The following is a 23,059-nucleotide window of genomic DNA, read 5'->3' on the forward strand; positions in this document are numbered from 1 at the left end:
AATTAAAACCTCAAGTAAAATAAGCTTGAATTCATAGTCTTAATTTACCCAGTTTTGAATGTTACTTTTATTGGTATAGACCAGTGATTCTTGCAGCTGTGGTCTGAGATCCCTGAGGGTCCCCAGCGATCCTTTCAGGGGGTCTGTGAGGTTGAACTATTTTCATCATAATATTAAGGCATTATTTGCCTTTTTCATCCTCATTTTTTCATAGATGTACAGTGGACTTTTCTAGAGGACCTGTGATGTACGATATTGTAATGAAGAGCCAGATAAATAAGGACCTATTAAGCCAAACATTAAAGAGGTTTGCAAGACAGTAAAATAATGCCACTCTTCTCACTAAACTTTTTCATTTTAGAAAATAGTTATTTTAATAAAAATATTTATGTTAAGAGGTTATGGGTTTATTAGTGTTACTTTTAAATGAATGAACAAATGCTTTAAAAATTCATCACCTTAAATTTCTAATGTGGTGAACATATCCCTCATAAATAAAAGCTCTAAGAGTCCTTAATAGTTTTTAAGCATATGAATAGGTCCCAGGACCAAAAGGTTTGAGAACCCTTTTTGTAGACCTTTCTCTCTTCTGAAGGAACATGTTGGTAAATTGAGATGATAAATTCTCTGCGAGAGAGACCAGCTTTATTCATTATCACATTTACTACAGCACCTAGCAAAATGCCTTGCACACAGTGCTCTATATAAATATGCATAGACGAAGCTCTTGTGACAACTCTGAAATTTACCATGTTCTCTCATGTTTGGGTTTTACATTAACAGTATTGTTTGATTTGTTTTAAGCCTTGGTCTTTTGATATTTAGTGTGTTCTAAGACTCTTTGTTAAATAATCATATTTTGACATAATAATAATGTCATTTTTTTCCTTTAAAAGTTTTATATCATAGATCAAATTCTCATATCAAACAAGTATAGTAGATTTAAAAAAACATAAAAAATAATAGAAAATGACTTACTAATTTTATTTTTTAACCAGGCTAATTCTTGTCTTTCATCTCAAGTGTCACTGTCTTCAGTTGGCCTTCCTGTACCTTCCCTGGCTAGTACCCCTCCCATGTGCTTCCTACGTATCCTTTATCACTGGAAGTACTCCTCTGGGTCATTCCATTCACATTTTGGTTTCCCCCAGTTAACTTTGAAGGCCTTTACATCAGAAGCACTGTCTTTAATCTCCTTATTCCCAGAATTGAATAGTACTTGGTAAGGGTATTAGAATATCTGTTAAATGAAAAGATACAGAAGGAAGGAGAAATTAGCTTAATTTAACTAGTTAGTGAAGCCTCTACCACCCCTAACCCCCCAAATTAATAGAGGGCATTTATTGCATCTTTAAAATATCACACATAGGTCTTAGAAATTATCTAGCATCTTGATTCCATAACTGGACAACTTTTAGATCTTACTTATCAGGCTGCTGAACAATTCCTTTCTCAAAGACATAGGTATCATCCAGAATTTTCCTGATATTCTTCTTTTTAACTATCATGATTTGCTAAGTCAAAGCAGCTGAATTTGAGGCAAGTTTCGTGTTATTTCCTTCAGGAATTAAGTCATCTTTCTGGGCTTACGATACCCTGTGGGTGTTTTTTTCACTGAGAAAATTTTGGAATTCAACAAGAGACCTGTTCTCCCGAATAAGGATGCTGATGGGGAGGTGAGCAGACACAGACTTCATCTTGTAAGGGTCTCCCAGTGTGAGGCCCTTGTCGTGTTCTGTACATGACCACAGACAGTGCCAGCCGTGGCCAGCCCATTCTGTTTCCCCACCAGTGGTCAACACAGAGCCGCTTCTTTTTCTTACCAAGGAAACTGGGATCTACACTGATGGAGCTGAAGTCTCTCTGTAGGGTTCCTCTGGGGCTGTTCACGATAACTGTGCATCCCTTCAGGGTGATGTCCACGTATTCTGGAATGCGGACAGTCTGATGGTTGAGAATGGCCTTCATTCTCACAGTAGATGCAGCAAAGAGAGGTGAACTATTTTTTGTTTTTGTTTTTTAATGTCATGCTATAACATGGTTTCCATAGTACTGAAAAAAATATTTTTAGCAGAAGAAATCACAATTTGAGAAAAGAAGATAGATTAACTTTGTTGTGACCTTACGTGTAAACTGAAATACAGTCTGCGCTGCATATCCACAATGTGGAACCCATGGATACGGAGGGCTGACTGCACTGGGCCATGTTATGTGAGGGCCTTGAGCATCTGAAGATTTTGGTGTCTGTGTGGGAGGTCCTGGAACCAGTCCCCTGTGGATGCCAAGGGGTCTTATTTCTACTCGCAAACTCCTTTTCAGAATCTTTTAAGCCTTTAAAGGTTGGTTACCTGTTTCTGAGAATGTGATTTTTCTCAATATCATAAATTATTTCTATTGGCAAAAAAGGAAAAATCATGAAATTTTTATAATACAGATTCAATTTTTTATCATAAGTAGCATTGCATTCTTATTCATAGTTTTAAAAATTAGTTTCAAGTGAAGACATTCTGAGTTTTAAATTTTTTCTTTGAGTTAGAAATACTATTTTTTTTAAAAATATCTGCTTTGATAGGGAGGGGCGAGATAGGTAAAGGGGATTAGAGGTACAGACTATTAGGTATAAAATAAATAAGATACGAAGACATAATGTACATACAGCATAGGGAATATAACCAATATTTTATAATGACTTTTTATGGAGTACAGTCTATAGAAATATTGAATCACCATGTTGTATAGCTGAAACTAGTATAATATTGTAAATCAACTATACTTCAATAATTTTTTAAAAAACTGCTTAATTTAATTTAAAAAAATTCTCCAAGGCCTGAAATTAACCTGCTACTTTGTAAATCAACATGGCAGGGTAAACTGAGTCCACAGTGTATTTGAGTAGCAGCATTTTCCTCATGATTTAATAATAGTGACAATTGTATATGATATGTGAAAGTCCAAAGTTTACAAAGCTAGTTTTTAGTGACATGCATTCTACTTGGTTTTATTTTGATCTTTTCTCTGAGGGCCATTAGTTATTGAAGTCTCCAGGTTTCTTTTTGTTGAGATGTAACATTCTGGATAATTACTTAACAAACTTATGTGTGAATTTTATCAGAAAACAGAAAGAAAATGTATTGCAATTCTTATCAAGTCCTCATTTTAAAAGGGCATGGTCGGGGGAGATGAGTATTTTGTCTGAGATCGAGGACTAAAGGAACACTGATTTTTGTGGACAGGGCACTGGCCAGTTGGGGATGGGAGAGCTGGATTTTGTCCTGACTTTACGACTTTCTAAATACTAGTGTGATGTCAGCAAATCACCCTACTTCTCTTAGCTACTATTCATGTCCCCATGTGTAAAATGAGGCTGGATTTGATGGTTTCAAAGGCCCCTTGCAGATCATCTAATTCTATAGTTTGTCTTGGACTCTATCAGGATTTCACGTTCTCGAAGCCTTTAGTTGACAAATAAGGTGTGGGAGGAAGAGACACAGTCTTGAATAACCAAAATGAACGGTTTCGTCCACACATACGTGGTAATCCCCAAAGAAGAAGAAAATGCGAATGAGCCAGGGGCCGAACGTGAAAATGGTGGCAGTGAGGAGAACATAGAAACAGCCGGCTGAAAGCTTCATGTCCTGGCCTGCCTGCCCTGAGAAAGGCGGAGACGGCCAAAGCTTCCAGGCAATCGAGGCCAGAACCCCGGCTGGCGCTCATCCCCACCCCCGTACCACACACACAAGCCACACAAGAAAATTGTCTCTCTCCCTTCATATTTGTGCATTTTGGCTACACTGCTCTTTATGCCAAGTCCTCGCCTAATCCGCTTCCTTCCCGCTGTCACTGTATTCTGCCCGTTGCTTTCTGGGGCTTTGGAAGGCAGCTGCAGTCTTCAGCAGAGGCCTGAGGCAGTGGCCTGGGCGGTGTGGACTCTATCGGAACCAACAGTCACTTTTACCCGGTTCATAGGCAGTTTGAACAGTGTTCCCACTCCCCTTCCTTGGCAGATGTCAGAACTGATGGCTTTAATTTTTTCCCCTCTTCTCTCCTCTTTGGGGAGTTTTCCCCTCTGCATTCCTCAGCCTTTTTGTCTGCGAATATCCTGTGGAAGATTTGCCTTGTCTTAGGTTCTTCTGCCAGGCTGCTCATCTTCTTCTTTTTTCCCCCAACATAAAACATATTTATCTATTGAGAGAGCTTAAGATGGATAACCAGAGCTTACAAGCCTAGAAATTTGACCCCTCCTCATCTCAGACAGAAGATCCCAAACCTTTGTCTCCCAAGGCCTGGAGCGCTCTTGGCCGCCTGCTGTCCATCCAGCCCCAGCTGTTGGAGAGCTAGTTTTGGTGTCCTTTCACCTCTGGCCTGTGACGTGTTCTCACGGAACCTGTCTGCATACATCTAGTCTCAGCTCTCCGTGATGGCAGCTGAGCAGAGAGACACTTGGTTCTCATCAGCTTAGAAAACTGAACAGGAATCAGGAAATTCAACTGAAGAATCTTGGCTGAATATAAGAAGCTATGTATTATGAAGGTTTTAAATCATTCCACTATTCACAGACTGACATGGCTAGCCTGGATATTGAAAGTAAACCAAAAAGAAAACCCCACACAGTCATTGTCTTTTGTTGATAAACAGAGCTTTTTGGGGGCACGTTGGGTGCTTCTTGGCCACTCTTTCTGGAAACTCCATTGACTGTCTTGCTCTCTACCTGGCAGCACCAACCCATACTTCTGTGTCTTTAAGAGGGGCCCCCTCCTGGGCATATATCCAGAAGGAACCCTACTTCAAAAGGACACCTGCACCCCAATGTTCATAGCAGCACTATTTACAATAGCCAAGACATGGAAACAGCCTAAATGTTCATCAACAGATGACTGGATAAAGATGTGGTATATTTACACAATGGAATACTATTCAGCCATAAAAAATGACAACACAATGCCATTTGCAGCAACATGGATGTCCCTGGAGAATGCCATTCTAAGTGAAGTAAGCCAGAAAGAGAAAGGAAAATACCATATGAGATCGCTCATATGTGTAATCTAAAAAAAAAAGAACATAAATACAAAACAGAAACAGACTCATAGACATAGAATACAAACTTGTGGTTGCCAAGGGGGAGGGGTGTGGGAAGGGACAGACTGGGAGTTCAAAATTTGTAGATACTGACAGGCATATGCAGGATAATAAACAAGATTATACTGTATAGCACAGGGAAATATATACAAGATCTTGTGGTAGCTCACAGCGAAAAAAAATGTGACAATGAATATATGTATGTTCATGTGTAACTGAAAAATCATGCTCTATACTGGAGTTTGACACAACATTCTAAAATGACTATAACTCAATAAAAAATGTTAAAAAAAAAAAAAGAGAAGCCCCACATAGTTTTCAGAGCTTTGTGGAAAAAAATAAAACTAAAAGTGTGCCTGTATTTGGGTTTGCCTGATGGTTTCTCACGTCTGTATGTATTTTGTATTTTATTTCAAAGAATTTAAATATTAGTTGACGTTAAGTTCAAATAGGAGGGTCTATCTGATAAAATTCTTTGGTGATAGTATCTTGTTTAACTTCATAGGTTCTATATGAAGTTTTTAAAATTCCTGTTGGGAATATAATACTACAAAACCATTTTTCTTTCGTTTCTGCCTGTTTTTGTCAATCCTGAACTTCCTTAGCTATTTAATTTCTAATGCTCAGTTAACCCTTCTTTCACTCATCCTTTCTGCCTAGGTCACATTTTTTGTGTTGTCTATAATTCATAGAATCATAGTTTGATAAAGCATTAGTGCTGGAAGGGCCCTTAGACGTTAACTACCCACACTTCATTCTATAGATGAGAAAAATCCTACAAAAGGAACAGAATTAGGCCAACATCACATACCTGCCAGAGCCTAGAATCACAAGTGTTTTTCCACTATATTACTCCAGATTCCATGTGTCAGGAATTTTCCAAAGCACTAGGCTAGTAATAACTACTTCAGCAGACAGGGAGTGCATCCTACTAGAAAGGGCAGAGATTTTGGAGCCAGATTTGGGTTTGAATATCTCATTCTGCCATGTACTGGCAAGGTAAATTGGGCAAGCAACTAAACTTTTAGAGACTCTTATTTCTTCCTCTGTAATATGGGAATAATAATAATACATTAGGGTTATTGTGATATTGTATAATCTGTATAGTGTGCCTGTTATACACATTGTGTTCAACAAATTATTATTATAAAGATCTACAGATCATAGGAAAATGTTACATCATATGTATAAATAATAATTTAAAGTAGTTATCTATAATTGGCTATTGTGAGCCTTCTTATTCAATAGTATTCTCCTAAATTTAGCATTAAAGTATGAATGGACTGAGTTGTCTGGAAATGAATTCCTGAAAGTTATTTATACCATGACAGTGAATCATGTATTTCCCTTTTCTTTATGACTTTCATCTGTACTTAGCTGCAGTGTATCTTGTCTAAAAATTTTTATACAAATTGAACTAACCCTAGGGAGACATCTGCAGTGTCCTTGAGTTTGCCCTCTGGTTTTAATTTAGCTAAACACTAGGATATAAATCTGAAATATAATCTATATAAAATATTATATTCATATTTTTGAGAAGCTTGAGATATTTAGTGTTGTTCTGAAACATTCAACTGTGTAATGAACAACTTCAGTGTGAAATTATATGTACCTGTTCAGAGTATAGGGTGAAGTTATCTTATGTTCAGCGTGGAGTGGCCCAAGATGATTCTGTTAAAAGGAAGTAGGACCGCATTGTTGAACCCAGCAGTGTGGGAGGAGGAATGAGCTAGGAAACAAAAGCTAAGATTGAATTAGCAAAGTCCGGAAGCAACAAAAGAAAGTTTGGAAGCTTCAGAAGAGGTGATTCAGGGGAATTTTAGTTGAGGGCCTCTCAGACTGCATACATGTCGTTGGCTGACTGGAATGCACTTAAGCTTGAAGTGGATGGAAGGACCTTGAGAAACTAGATGGAAAGAATTTCGTGTCTCTAAAGAGAGGGCTTGGGAGAAAGAGTTTGTCTTAGATTTTAGACAGAAGTTAAGTGCAACTAGAAAGAGGCATTATATTGCTTTCCTCCTTATGGAACCCTTAATTGCAAAGGCACTTTCAAGTTCATATAATTTGGTCCGTAACTATGGTTAGCTATGTAAAGCTGTAAACACTTGTCTTGATCACTTTTTCAGTAGGGGAAAGTGAGAGTGTAGCAGTGATGGAGAATGGAATGTATGTCCATTCCATTAAGAATGTTATATATTCGATTAAGAGCCTTAAGCCAGCAGTTTCTTGAAGATAAAAGTAGGCATGATTTTGGAGGAATATTCAACAATCAAATATGACCAGGAAGTAGAAGGTGCTATTTTGCCATGTTTTGGGTTAGTCCAGATGGGATCAAACCAGAGGAATTTGGCAAGCATTTGGACTCACCACTTGAACCACACTGAAATAGTTGTGGTAGCAAAAGAATTTCTCCAGGAGTCTTATTTCACTTGAGGCATAACAGCCAGATTCCTGGCCCTTGAGTGGAGAGTGCCAAAGTTGATAAATTTTAAAATAATCAACTGAAGTCTATAAACTCAGGAGAAATACTTCAATTAGATGATACAGGGACTATATCATTTTCATAATTTTCATAAGAGGACATATTGAGAGTATATGTGTCCCGTATTCTACTGATTAGAATTGACTCTTCTCTAATAACAGGTCCTTCCGTTGAGTTTAATATATTGCAGTTTAATAAATGAAAAAATTATAAATGAATTGAACTTTAAGAACTTGTGTTTGGCTTCTTCTGTATTCTTCTTGAAATTCTGACATATTAACCGTGCCATTTTTTAAAGCTTTCTGGCGAGAATTCCTCATGACCTAAAATTTACCTTCCTGTTTAGTCATTCTAGGAGCCTTTTTATACTCCAGCAAAGTTAACTATACTTGCCACTTCACTTCATCATCATCAGTATCACTTATCCCTTGTAATCTGACATCTGTCCCTGTACTGTCCAATTGTATCCCCTTCAAGTGCCCAGTCCACTGACTTACATACATTAGGTTTTCATTAAATATTTTTTATTTAATGATGAATGAGGAGATAGTTCTTTATATTTTAAACAACTGACTATTATGGAAAATACAACACAACAGAAAGGAATTACTGTGACTAAAGAGTCAAACATAAGACCAAAAATGGGAGCTTAACATTTTTAATAGCTTTGCTGAGTCATAATTGACATCTATAAATAGCATGTAATTAGTACAATTTGATATGTTTTAAGATATACCACAATCAGTATAATGAACGTATCCATCATCCCCAAAAGCTTCCATATGGCTGTTATAATCTCTCTCTCCCATCCTTCCCCACCTTACCCTCTTGAAGCAAACCACTGATCTGTTTTTGTCACTACAAATTAGTTCGCATTTTCTAGAGTCTTATATAAATAGTATACACTATAAACTTTTTTTGGCCTTTTTCACTCAGCTTATTTATTTTGAGATTCATTTATGATATATCGTTGTTCCATTTTATTGTTAAGTATGTGTGTGTGTGTGTATATATATATTCCATTGTATGCATATATACAGTTTGCTTATTAAGTCACCCCTTGATGGACATTTTAGGTTCTTTCCAGTTCGTGGATATTATAAATGAAGCTACTGTAAACATTTGACTACAAATCATTGAGTAGAGGTATGCTTTCTTTTCTAATGGATAAATCTCTGGGAACAGAATGGCTAGGTCATGGGATAGTGTATGTTTACAGCTTTGTAAGAAGCTGACAAACTGTGTTCCAAAGTGGCTGTACCATTTTGCATTTCCACAAGCAATGAAATAGAGTTCCTATTGCCCCACATCCCTGCTATCTTCTACAAGTTTTGAGTTTTGTATCTTATATTTAGTTCTATTATCCATTTTGAGTTAATTTTTGTGAAGAGTGTAAGGCTAGTGTCTAGATTCTTTTTTTTGAATGTGGGTGTCCAGTTATTCCAGCATCATTTGTTGAAAAGATGATCCTTTTACACTGAATTGCCTTTGCTCCTTTGTCAGAATTCAATTAGCTGTATTTATGTGGGCCAGTTAACTGTATTTGTGTGATTATTTAGGAGCTCTCTTTTCTTTTCCATTGATCTAGTTACCTAATCTTCCACTGATACCACACTTTCTAGATTACTGTATTTTTATAGTGAGTTTTGAAGTCAGGTAGTTTCAGTCCTCCAACTTTGTTTTTCTTCATTATTGTGTTGGCTGCTGTGGGTCTTTTGCCTTTCCATATAAACTTTGAAATCAGTTTGTCCATATATATAAAGTAACTTGTTCAGATTTGATTGGGATTGCACTGAATCTATAATTTGAGTTGGGAAGAATCCGCATTTTGAGAATGTTGTATTTTCCTCCCCATGGACTATCTCTCTGTGTATTTAGATCTTCTTTGATTTTTTTCATCAGAATTTTACAGTTTCCTCATATAGATCTTATATATACTTTGTTAGGTTTATACCTAAGTTATCTCCCTTTTTTTAGTGCCAGTATAAATGATGCTTTATTTCTAATTTCAAATTCCAGTTGTTCATTGTTGGTATGTAAGGAAGCAGTTGGCTTTTGTACGTTAATCTTGTACCCTGTCTTCTTTTGGATTAAGTCTTTTTTATCATTGCATTTTATAGCCTTATTAGCTAGTTGTCTTATTAGCTATTTGTCTTATTAGCTATAACTTTTTATTTAGTTGGGTTTTTTTGGTTGCTTTAGAATTTATTGTATACACCTTTAACTTATCACAGTCTGTCTAATTGATATGATGCCACTTCACATATAGTGTAAGAATGATACAGTAGCCTTATAGTAGTTGTCGTACATTTTACTTATTCATGTTATATGTAAGTTATAAATCACACAATAAAGTTTTGTTTAAGCAGTTAATTGTCTTTAAAAATATCTAAATAACAAAATACCTTATACGTTGACCCAGTAGGTATTATTTTCATCATTCTGTATTCTTTTATATAGATTCAGATTTCCATCTGATGTTATTTTCCTCTTGCCTGAAGGAGTTGCTTTATTATTTCTTGTAGGTCAGCTGGTGATGAAGTTTTTCAGCTTTGTGTGTCTAAAGAGATCTTTATTTTACCTCTGTTTTTGGAAGATAGTTTTGCTGGGAATAGAATTCTAAGTTGACAGTTTTTTGAAGTTGTTGCACCACTGTATTTTTACTTTCATTGTTTCCAACTAGAAATTGCACTTATCTCTGTTTCTCTGTATTTAACATGTCTTTTTTCTCTTGTACTTTTTAAGTTTTTCTGTTTTCATTGATTTTGAGCAATTTAATAATGATGTATCTTCATGTAACTTTCTTCATGTTTTATATGCTTGGGTTTTGTTGAGCTTTTTGTAGAGTTGTAGTTTTCATCAAATTTGGGGAAATCTTGGCCATTGACTTTTTCAAAAAAATTTTTTTTTCTCTTTTTACCTCTCCTTTTTGGGGCTTCTATTGCATATGTAGTAAGTCACCTGGAGTTGTCCCATAGCTCATTGATGCTCTTTTCATTTTTGTTGATTTTTTTTTTACTGTGCTTCATTTGGATTGTTTCTATTGTTATAGCTTCAAGTTCACTAATTGTTATTGTCTATTTCTAATTACTGATTTCTACTGTTGTATCTTCAAGTTCTTCAGTGTGTAATCTACCGTTAATCCTATCCAGTGTATTTGTCATGTCATACATTGTAGTTTTTATCTCTAAAAGCTTGATTTTGGGTCCTTTTGTTATCTTTATTTAACTTTTCAAACATAAGGAATATAGTTAATAGTAACTATTTTAATGTCCTTGTGTACTCTAGCAACTATGCTCTGTTCTAGCAACTGAGTCCATTTCAATGGTTGATTTTTCTCCTTTTTATGGGTTTTACTTTCCTACTTCTTCGTATGTTTGGTTATATTTGATTAAATGCCAGACATTGTGAATTCTACCTTCTTGGGTGCTATATATTTTTGTATTCCTATAAATATTGAACTTTGTTTTGGGATGCAGTTTAATTACTTGGAAACAGTTTGAGCCTTTTGTATCTTGCTTTCAAAGTTTTTTCCAGCAGGACCGGAACCATTTGGTTTAAGACTAATTGTTCTCCACTACCAAGGCAAGATCCTTTTGCATACTCTATTTAGTGCTCTATGATTTATGAAATTTCCAGTCTGGTTTTTGGAAATAGCATTACTCCTGGCTCTGTGTGGGTACCAGACACTCTTTTCTCTACTCCTATCAAATCTTTCTTTCTCCAGCCTCAGCAGTTTCTTTAAATGCATGTACTAAGCAGTACTCTGCTAAATATTTGAGGGGGGTTTTCCCCAAATTCTCTTGTGAACTCTAGCTGCCTTGTTCTTCCCAGGTCCTCAGCCCTACCTCCTCAACTTGAGTCATCTGCTGCACTCCATCTGGGTTCCCTCTCCCTGCATCACAGTCTAGAAATCATTTCAAGGCAATAAGGTTAGGTAGTCATAGAGCTCTTTTCATTTTTCCATCTCTAAGGGATCATTGTCTTTCATTGCATGATTTCCAGTGTCTTAGGGGAAAAAAGTTGTTTCATATATGTTTTGTTTTAAAATTTTTTTTGGTTGTTTTAGGTGGTAGAGTAAATCTGGTCCCTGTTACTTGATCTTGATCAGAAGCAAAAAAGCTTTAAGTTTTTGATGGGAGTTACAGAAATGACCAATAGCAAGACATGTAATCTCTAACTGAAACATTCATGATGTTTCCTTATAAATCAAGAATTTGGAAAGAGAATTAATCTCAGAATTACCATTATCTATTTTTTCTCCAACTCACATCCACCACAAACATTTACATAACAAAATTCCTTGTATGGTCGACCACATCAATGGTTAGATTATTGAATTTGTTGAGGAAAGACATACATAAGCCACTAGAGTTATAAGTTTCATAGAACATATTATGTAAAAAAGGAAATGATACCAAGTGAATTGGGTTAGTATCATAGTACAGTATTATTTTAATTTCTTTTTATCAGTATGTAGCTGTGAGATTTTCTTGTCTGCTTGCTTGTTTTGTTACTTGTGCTTCACTGGGAAGCCAAGTGATTTTTGGCAAGAAAAGAAGCAGAAAAAAAAAATACCAAAATGCTAGAGAAATGTAGGTTATCTGCTTTCTGTTCTTACAGCCCCTATAATGTCAGCCAAGTCAATAAATGTTTGCAAAAGTCCAACTAGAATGTGATAAGATAGTTGCTGCAAGTGCTTTTTCCTTTTATAGATTGAAAAGTAGGAAAATTCATGGATAAACAGTAGTAATTAGAATTCAATTGTGAATCTAGGGTGCAATTTGGAAATGTGAGTTTCAGATTGACTAGGCCCTTAGAGCAGAGAGACCTTTCTAAGACTAGAAACATTCAAAGACTTAAGAGTTCACAAAGACTTGGAGTTCATCTGCCCAGTTTGTGTGGCTAATTGGCACTTAGAGTTTCTTCATTAAGGGCTAGTGAAGTAAGAACTAGATAATATCTTGCAAGATTTTTTTCTTTCTTTCTTACACTTCTTAAAAGGGGGGCTTGGACTCTTGAATTGGAATAGAACAATTAAACAGACTTTAAACTGAAACCCTGACATGCTGGCTGTTTGCCTGCTCTGTTGGGGCAGCTCTGGTTCCAGGGAGAGAGAATGCTTTTTTTGTTTATTTGTTTGTTTCCAGACAATTTCCTGCGTCATCACATTTTTTTGTGAGCCAAGTGTTTGAGGTTGGTGATGCTGATAGAGCTCTTGGAGAATAGAAGGAGTTCATCTCTACAGAGAAAGGCTTTTGTATTTCATATTTTAAAATTGCAGAATATTTTTCTATTACATTGTTATTGTTAGTTTTTTATGACTCTTTGTGAGGGAAGTCTGGTCTCCCCTTTCTCTAATTATCAGATTTTTAGGTGGATTCCTCTTCTAAGTCAAGAAAGCACTTTAGAAAAACTATTTCTCTGGGCATTTATGAAACTCACAACAGCACATTTGTTCCACTTGGGTCTTAGTTTGGCAAGTTGTGCATATAATATTCCCAGAAGGCTTAGGGGTTTTTTTAATTATAAATTCTATGTTTATTCATATTTAATTTCCCTATAATGGGAGTCATTGCATACTAAGTGACATTTTCTCATGAAGTATTTGGGAAAATATAAAATGTTTGAACTATAAATAATTATGATGATTTTCATTTATTTACAGATTTCTTTTTATTAATGATGTACCCAAGGCTATTCTTGATAGTTTGAAAACAGAAACTTTGTTATATATTTTTTTACTGGTAAGATTTGGAATTCTTTTACATAAGGGTATAAACTCTTACTCAGAATTGAGTCCTAAGTCTGGTTCCATAGCATCTCTGATTCAAAGAGGGTGTTGCAGTTTATAAAAGACTTACTTGCTTTTGAAAGTAGATGTGGTGATTTGGGGTAAATGGGGTTAGAGGGGGAGGCATTAGGTACACAAATATTTAACCAGCATCTGATATGTGCTAGGTACTGGGCTAGACATCTGTATGTTATCCTTGTATAAACTGCCATTTCTGAATTTCAGAAAACTACCTCACTGATTAGGTGGGATTTAGAGAAAAACTAGAAAATTTTCTTATTGTTACTTTTTAAACTTATACCTATGAAAGACCATGATTAAGAACTTAATATGAATTTGAGTGTGTCTTTTTCTCTGCTCCGGATTTAAACTATTTTTCCATAAGCTAATTAATAAAGAGATCGTTAACATTTTTAAAGCATGTTATAGTAAAGGGGTGGCATTATGAAAAATGGGGACACTACATAGAGGTAATGGTATAACATGTATGGAATTAGGTATTTTAAGAATTTAAGAACTAAAAATACTCTTAGAAATCACTTGGACCATGTATGTCATCTGACAGATGAGAAAACTGCTATCCTCAAGCATATCAGCCTTGTGCAACAGTGCTAGTTACTGCGGATATAAGAGGGAAACCTAGGTGGCTCAACTGCCAGTGTCAGCGAGTCCGACCTTGTTCTGCTCACTGCACAACAGGCTAATAAATCAGGAGATGGGGTGTTAGGGCAAGGAATAACAACTTTATTCTGAAAGTCAGCAGACCAAGAAGATGGGAGATTAATGTCCTAGAGAGCCATCTTTCCCAAGTCAGAACTTAGGCTCCTTTTATACTAAAAAGGGAAGGGGGTGTGGTTTGGTTGTTGCAAATGTCTTGGTGTCAGAATCCTCTGTTCTTGCAGCTGTTCAGGTGGGTCAGGTCATGCATGATGTTCCTATAAACCTCCAATGAGACCAATGTTATTCTCTGTTCTGCAACTTTTAAAATCTTTATTTGAATGGGAAAGTGTTAGACCCTTAATGGTCAGAGCCTTGAGAATAGGCTCTCTTCTATATTTCAGGTTATAGGCAACATTGTTTTACAAAAGGTGCAGAACCAGCATGACTAAGCACAGGAAACAGAGCACAGGGTTAAAGCCAAAGAAACAGATCTAATATGGAGTCAGATTTGCTCTTCCCTGCTACACCAGTTCACTATCCTTTCTATTATTTCCTAATTCTGTTTTCTGCTTTATATTAGAAGCAGCCTTCCACATGAGCTCTACATCCTGAATAAAAATAATAACAGCAATAGCAAATTATTATGTTAAAAATATAATTTAAACTTATCACTTGGTTGGTTTATATTTGGCTTGTAAAAAAGCCTTAGGGAGCCATGTGTTGGGTAGATCATGGCCTCTACTATTACTTTCAAATTTGTAGAGAAATAATTGAAGAAGAATCCCCTTCTCATATAAACTTTTAAACTATTCAACTGAATGATTAAGTAGTTGTGATCTATGCTGTGATGGTCCTAGAAGACATTGCTTAGACCATAACCAGCTCTTCTTGAGACCGTAGACAGAGAGCCTCTGCCCTGATGTATCCCGTGAGATGAATAATAGGCAACATTTAAGGAAACCTAGCTCATGGCAGACTATGCTCAACACACCCTTCCCACAGCATTTTTCTTTTTTCCTTTCCCCACGCCCCATCCCAACCTGCTGTGACCAAACTCAATGAACAGGAACCTTTGTATGAATCGGAAGGAAAGTGTCTTAAATATATGAAGTTATAATGACTTGGTAAGTGCTATAAAAATACTCTGTAACTGAGTTGGAAGTTGCATCATCCATGCCTGTGGCACTGTGGACTGGGCCTAAATGGTATAATGCTCTAGTGTAATACTGAAGTAATGTTTGCATCTGCCAAGTAAATATGTTAGATTTCAAACCTATGAAGTGGCAAGCTGTAATTGTTCAGTTCCAGTGAACCATAGGGTATTTAATTTCCTTCCTTCTTGCTATCATCTTTAGGCAGGCTGTGCCAACTAAATAAGGATTGTGCTCTTGTGTGAATCTACAAGGTGAACTTTAAAGTCACTCAATATATTTGAATGCCTACATATTATATAGCACTGCTCTTTTACATGTACAAACTCCTTATGAAATAAAAATCCATTTTATTTAGAGAAAACTGTTATTTTCATCTACATAAATTGTGGTAATGATAGAAGTGGCACAACATAATGATAGAACATGGGGAGTCAGAAAATATAGATTTATTTTTGTTCCTACTGTTGATTCTTCATTTGACCTGGCTTGAATCATTTCCTTTTTCCTTAGTTGCTGTATCTGCTGAAGGTGAATAATAATACTTTCATTTGCCATACAGAGGTGCTGGGAAAATGAAAGATAAATTCTTCCAAAACACTTGGAGCTGCTTAAAAAAAGATTTATTTGAATAAAAGTTGATTCCATTTTCTACCTTTTTATTTCTTATGTTCAAAGACTATATTAAATGTTAGAAGAGCCTCAAATTGGTTATTTTTCATAACTTCATTTGTGGATAAGGAGGTGAGTTTAATTGCCTGCATTTTATAAACAAGGAAACTAAAGTCCCAAAAGATTTGATTATTTTGGGGCTAAAAATGAATAGTCCTTTATGAGAATTGGGGGAAATTAGTGAGAGTATAGCCAATAACATTGGCCATGAGTTGATAATTATTGAAGCTGTTAATGGGTGTGTGGGGGACCATTATACTATTCTGTACACCTTGTCTCTGTTTGAAATTTTGCATGATAAAAAGTTTTAAAATATTGACTTAAAAAATAATAGCCCTTGTTTTTATTTGTAAAGTCCTTTAAAAGGCTACTGAGTCCCTTTATCTCTTAGGCACGGAGACTTCATTTCTTAGGGCTCAACAAGAAACTGGAAAAAAAATTTGCGTGAGTGGACCAGAGCACAGACATTTTAGTTTTTCATATCTGTTTTCTATATTTTATTTCCAGTGCTTTCTGAGTCACTTGCTACTTTTATTACTTTTAACTTATTATTTCTAAAGAATTAGTAGTTTACTTTTTTCTCTTACTCCTGTTTCAGATACTTGACACCTTCTCTTTGTCATTGTTGTTTTTAGATTTTCATTTTCCTATTTCTGGAAATTGTTGGGAATTATGAGCAGTCATTTATTAACTCAATTAGTTTATGCTTCAGTGGACTTGTCAGTGGGTGGCCATGTGAATTATTTCAGCTTTTAGAGACACAGATCAACCATGCTACCCTATACGTGCAGTGGAAAGCTGCCAGCCTCCCCTGTAAGATTATAGGATCTTATAATCGAATGGCATTTGAAACATTTGAGGGCACTCATATTAAACAAACAAAAATCACCCTCAACCTGGGTTATTCTCACTGGTAGACTTGAATGGTTAAAGCTTGTCATTTCATAAGCTCCTAGATTACACAAATGCTGAACTGGAAATACAACATACTTGATATTTGTTTGTTTTTAGACATCAAAGGAAATTAAATTTAGAATGTAATCATAGAACTTTAGAGGAAAGAAAGATCTTAATAATCACTTGGTATAACCCTTTTGGTTTATGTGTGAAAAAACTAAAGATCAGAAAGGCCAAGTGATTTGTTCAGTTACATAACTTAGTACTGGCAGAGCTGGAACTTAAACTCGAGTTCCTTAGTTTTCAACTCAGAGTTCTTAACTTGATTGCCTCTCAAGAGCATTTAGGTCCTTGATGTTTTTTGTGAACACTAGAAATGTCTCTGCTTCTTACAGCTTAGAAATGCTATTATTTTGGAATACCAAGCTGAGCCATATTGGAGCCTGAGGCAAAAGGAAAAATCAGTGATATTGACCCCGCCTTTACTTAAAATTCTGATATTTTCTTCGTCATGATTTTTGGCATTAATTTTGATTTTTTTAAAATTGTACATTAAAATATTACCTTGATTACTGAGTTTTTGGCAGCCCCTAATTTTGCATCTGAGATACATACTTCATTCAGTTCACTCTAGTCCCAGCCTTGCTATTTTGATTTAATCCACTAATTCTGTAATTCCCTTCTTTAAGCCTTCTGGCAGTTAAAAAAAAAAAGAAAAAATCAAGCTATGGGGCCTTTATACTCAAAGCAAACCCTTACTTTTGGCCACCTAAAACTGATGGCAACAAAGAAAACAAACCAGAATTTGTATGTGCTATTCATTGACTTCACAGTAGGTAACTTGAAGCATAGGTATACATTTTTGGCTCCATGAATTTAAGCTCTCTTAGAAAATCTACCAGTTTATTGAAAAGGGCTCAAAGCCAAGTCATGAGTTCTGCTGTCTGATCCTTCACTGTATTGTGTTTTGAGGTCTTACATAATTGTGTTTGTTTTGATTTTTATAAATTGAGAACTAGGGGAAGGAAGCTCTTCATAGGTTTATTGTGTTCATTATTTTACTTGGTCTTTTCAACAATTGTTTGAGATAGGTACTTTATAGGTTAGGACTCTTTTGGTTCCAAGTGATAAAACCCAACTCAACCCTGACTTAAGTTACAATAAAAGGGAATTCATTAGCTAACATAACTGAAAAATCTAAGGAGTAGGTCTGACCTCAGGTATTACACACCATTGCTTCAGAGCTTGGTCTCTACATTTCTTGAATCTGTTTTCCACTGGGTTGGCTTTTCCCACACAGATGCCCCAGGCTTATGGTCCTGCTGGCTTAGCAACTTCAGCAGAAAGGGAATTAATCTTTCTGGATTTCTCCTGCAAAAAGCCTCAGAATTGAGTGTAATTGGCCCATCATGGGTCACATGCCCATCTTTGAACCACTAATTAAGGCCTGGGGGATACAGTTATTTCATTGGCTAAGTCTGCTTCACGAGCTCGACCCTGGAGCAGGGTATAGACTGAGAGGGGTAAGTTGTTCCCCTTAACGGAAGAGAGGATTTCTTAACCCCTTTCCCCCCAAAAGGGATGCTGGAGGGTGAAGACAGGTCTTTAGGAGGGTATTGTTATTCCCATTTCATTAAAGAGGAAGTTGAGGCTTAATTAAGTTAATTATCACAAGGCTACACATCTAACGAGTGATCGAGTCTTCATTTTGATCCTAACCTGCCTACCTCTAAAGCCCACCCTCCTTTCTTCACTATGCTCCTCCTAAATGAAACTGTGATAGTTGCCATTCCTTTATAGCAGTCATTTTCAGCTAGGGTGATTTTGCCTCCAGGGGAAATTTGGCAGTATCTGGAGGTGTTTTTCAGTTATCAGAACTGTGCAGGGAGGTTGAAGGGGTACTACTGGGTAGAAACCAGGGGTGCTGCTTAACATCCTGCAGTGCACAGGACAGCCCCTCACAAAAGAATGACCCAGCCTAAAATGCTGTCATTGCTAAAGTTAAGAAACCCTGCTTTATAGGTTCCAATTCCAGGCTATTACTATTAACAAAAAAATTTGAAAGAAATGTAATACAGAGCAAGATTGAAAGAATTCAAGCATCTAAGTACAATTAAGTAACCTTTCAGTTCAGGGAAATTTTGTTTTATTTTCATAACAGCCAATATGAGAATACTGAATTCTCTTGTTTAGTAGATAAATTGAAATAATACATACATTCATTTAAAAAATGTTTTATATAGACTTTAGCTAACTTCCCAGGCATAATTTTTTTTTATTCCAATGCCATATAAAATTTCTTCATATATAAATCTAGAGATATTTTAAATCAAAAACTGAATGCTTTTATTTAAATTTTTTTCCCACAGTATGTGTCTCCATTTATTTAGTCTTTGATTTCTTTCATCAGTTTTGGGTAGTTTCCAGCATATAAGTGCTGTACGTGTTTTGTTTGATTTATACCTGTTTCATTTATTTTGGTGATTACATATAGTATTGTATTTTTTTCTAGTTTTATTGAGGTATAATTGACAAATAAAATTGTATGCATTTAAAATTTACCATATACTGATTTGATATATGTATACATTGTGAAAGGGTTACCATGATTAAATTAACACATCCATCACCTCGCATAGTTAACCTTTTCTGTGTGCGTGCTGAGAAAGCTAAAAATCTATTCTCAGTAAATTTTAAGTGTACAGTACATTATTGATAACTCTAGTCACTGCATTGTACATTAGATTCCCAGAGCTTAATTCAGCTTGTAAGTGAAAGTTTGTACCCTTTGACCGACACCTCCCCACTTTCTCCACCTGCCCTCACTACAGGCATCACTATTCGACCCTCTGCTTCTCTGAGTTTGACTTTTTTTTTTAATTCCACATATTGGTGAGATCATACAGTACTGATTTTTTTCTGCCTGGCTTATTTCACTTAGCATAATGTCCTCCAGTTTCATCCATGTTGTCGCAAATGGCAGGAATTTCTTCGTTTTTTTTTTTATGGCTAAATGTGTGTGTGTGTATTTTCTTTATTCTCAACCTTCAGGTTGTTTCTGTATCTTGGCTATTGTAAATAATGCTGCTGTAACATGGGAGTACAGATATCTCTTCCAGAAACTAATTTTGTTTCCTTCAGATATATATTTAGAAGTGGGATTGCTGGGTTATATAGAGGTCTATTTTTAATTTCAGTGTCCCTGTGTTCATGCTAGTATATAGAAATACATTGATTTTTGTAAGTTTATCTTGTATCCTCTGACCTTGCTGAACTCACTTATTAGTTCTAAGAGGGTTTGGTGGGTTTTGGGTATATTTCTCAGGATTTTTTTTCAATTGAAGTATAGTTGATATACAATATTGTGGGAATTTCAGGTGTACAGTATAGTGATTTAACATGTAAATACATTATGAAGTGATCAATACGATAAGTCTAGTAACCATCTGTCCCCATACAAAGTTTTTATAGTATTATTAATGATATTCCTATGCTGTATATTACACCCCTGTGACTTATTTATTTTGTAACTAGAAGTTTGTCCCTCTTAATTCCCATCACTTATTTCACCCATCTCCCTGCCCCCTCCCCTCTGGCAGCCACTCATTTGTTCTCTGTACCTGTGAGTCTGTTTTTGTTTTTTGTTTACTTGTTTGTTTTGTTTCTTAGATTCCACATATAAGTGAGATCATATTTCCACATATAAGTGATCTGACTTATTTCATTTAGCATAATACCCTCTAGATTCATCCATGTTGTTGCAATGGCAAGATTTCATTCTTTTTGATGGCTGAGTAATATTCTGTTGTGTAGATGTGTGTATATGTGTATACACCACATCTTCTTTCCATTCATCTATAAAGGGACATTTAGGTTGCTTCCATGAATACTGAGTGCTTTTAAAACAAATATGTATGTTTATCTCGGAAGCTGTTTAAACATTTCAAATAGAACATTCCATACCAGAGGAAATAATTTTTTTTTAAACTTCAGCCAAAGCATTTTTGAAACTTCAGCCAAAGCATTTTTGAAAATCTGATGATAATAGGAGATATAATATAAAATGTACAGAATTTTTTTCTCTAATCACGTGCTTTGTGAAAGAGTAATGAAGGCACATGAGGGCATTTAATATATTATAGCTGCTAGTTACAGCATTTGACACTTGAGAGAAATCAACCTTCTTGTTTAATGATATGAAAATTGTTTAAGCCGTCCACCTCCTTAAAGATTGCAAGTGGTTTCTGGATTATGCAAACCCGGATAATCGTGGGAAAGCTGAGCTTCTCTAGTCACACCACAGATGGTATTCCAGTAGAATGATGGAATGATTAGAGGGATACTGCAGATGGCATTGACATGAGAAATCTTTCACAATCCAGCAAATCAAATTTATTATTGGAGTTGGAAGATTTGGGACTTAGCATTTTCTAATTTTGCCAGATTTACACACATAATTTTTCAGTATTAAGTTCCAGATCCGTCATTATTCTGCACGCATGATATTACAAATCCGTTTCTCTTTCTCTGTTTCTTTTCAACTTCACTGGACCCAAACCAAATCAACAATATTTCCTATGATTTCAACCAAATAATATCTACTTGCCTTGATCTCTCACTTGGAAGACCCTCCTCCTATCTCTCTTAATCACTTGACGTTCCTTCAGCTCATGCCTGTCATCCTCACTGGCTTGGCTTCATTCTTGCCCTGACCATACTACCTAATATGGGAAACACTCGTTGCTTTTTCTGTTTCTTCTATTTTTCTTTGGTTTCACTTCCCTCCCCTGTATTATATTTCCTCCATGCTTATTACTCCTACCTCCTTCTGTTTCCCAAGCTTTATTTATTGGTTCCATATCCTTAGACTTCCCCATTTCTTAGCTCATGTCCTCACCTACTGGGGTATCTGATGTCTACCCACCTTGCATATTTTCATAAGGTATGTGTGTACAGGCAGGCCATCTATTTATTTTTAGCAAAATCCAATTGCAGTTTCCTTGAAAATAAGACAGCTGCTGATCTTCAAACCACCCAAGGTCTTCGTCTCTAGAATGCAAGTTCCTTTTGTCATGTTAGAAGGAGTAATAATATATGTCTACAGAAAATTTTGAGAAAATACCTTGATAAATGATGCTGGGTAAAGTGTTATAATTTATTATTAATATAGTCCTACTATTTTCCTTGAGAAGTATTCTTGGAAATTTGGAATTTCTTCTCTCTCAGTTTACAAGCATTACAATGACAAGTGCTGTTAGAAGTTTACTCACCCCCACAGCTTTGTCATATAGGTTGGTATTCTCTGCTATGTAGAGAGAGATGAGATGTCACGTGACTCAACAAGTCACCTGACTTGTTTAGAATTTCACAGCATGCTAATTGCAGAGCCCTTGAGTTTCCTGTCTTTTAGCTCTCATGACATAAATATAAAATGATTTATTTTGCATAGCTTGTTTATATGAATGTCTTAGAGCATTTCCTTTCCTTTCATAAAATTGTGAAAACTCTTACCTGGTAAAGAAATTGTTAGGATAGAAAAGAAATGAACTATGCACAATGTAGCTGAATGTGATTACTGCCTTTTCAACTGATTAGTAATAAAGGATGTTGGTTCCTAGGTTCTCCTTTTGAATTGTGAAAACTATACTCACTTTGTTCTACATTAGTGATGTTCCTTGAAGTCCTTTGAGAAAAGCAAGACAAAACAGAAAACTTAAAGTACAAAGTGTTATTATTGATTAACTTAAAATGGCCCTTGTTTGTTTGCAAAGCTCCCGTGTTGCTGGGGCAGGTGCTCCCATTAGTGAGCATTGTGTAGTGTGGTGGGAACCAGCCAGGTCTCCGTAATTTCTTTTGAATCTCTAGAACTATTTTTCTGTTTGATTGAAGTGGGGAAACAACTTGTAGAACTGCTTTTGGTGCTGCCATGAGTGTGTTTGGGAAGAAAGGGTACATTCCGATGGTTTGTTAGGGGGATGTTAGCTGTTCAGGAAAAATAACCCTTACCAAAGTTAATGGCTCCCACTAGCATTTTCAGTAACATGTACCAGATGTGGGTAGTTAATTATTCTCAGATCTGATAAGTACCTGCCAGCCAAGGCTAATTTTATTTTCAGTAAACAGTGGCCAAAGGTCCTAGCTGTTCATTTGATAGGATAGGGCCTGTTTGCACTTATCTATTAATAAAAGCACAACACTCCTTTAGTTTTCCTTTCCCAGGGCCAGATAAAACATTTCAGACACTCAACGTATTTGTCTTAGTAAATCAGACAAAGTAAACAAATCTGGTGGATTAACTTGGTAAACAGAGAGTGGTTAAGTGTTACC

The 23,059-nt window shown here is 35.9% G+C and overlaps 1 protein-coding gene and 1 pseudogene across 15 annotated transcripts in view; one reads left to right on the forward strand and one right to left on the reverse strand.

The window, feature by feature from the left end:
• Positions 1-23,059, forward strand: part of RAD51B (RAD51 paralog B) — a 723,675-nt gene that overhangs the window by 218,406 nt on the left and 482,210 nt on the right. The window lies entirely within an intron of this gene.
• Positions 924-2,506, reverse strand: LOC102516037 (annotated as a pseudogene).

This window comes from Camelus ferus, chromosome 6 (assembly GCF_009834535.1).
Source record: "Camelus ferus isolate YT-003-E chromosome 6, BCGSAC_Cfer_1.0, whole genome shotgun sequence".
Lineage (NCBI taxonomy): Eukaryota > Metazoa > Chordata > Mammalia > Artiodactyla > Camelidae > Camelus > Camelus ferus.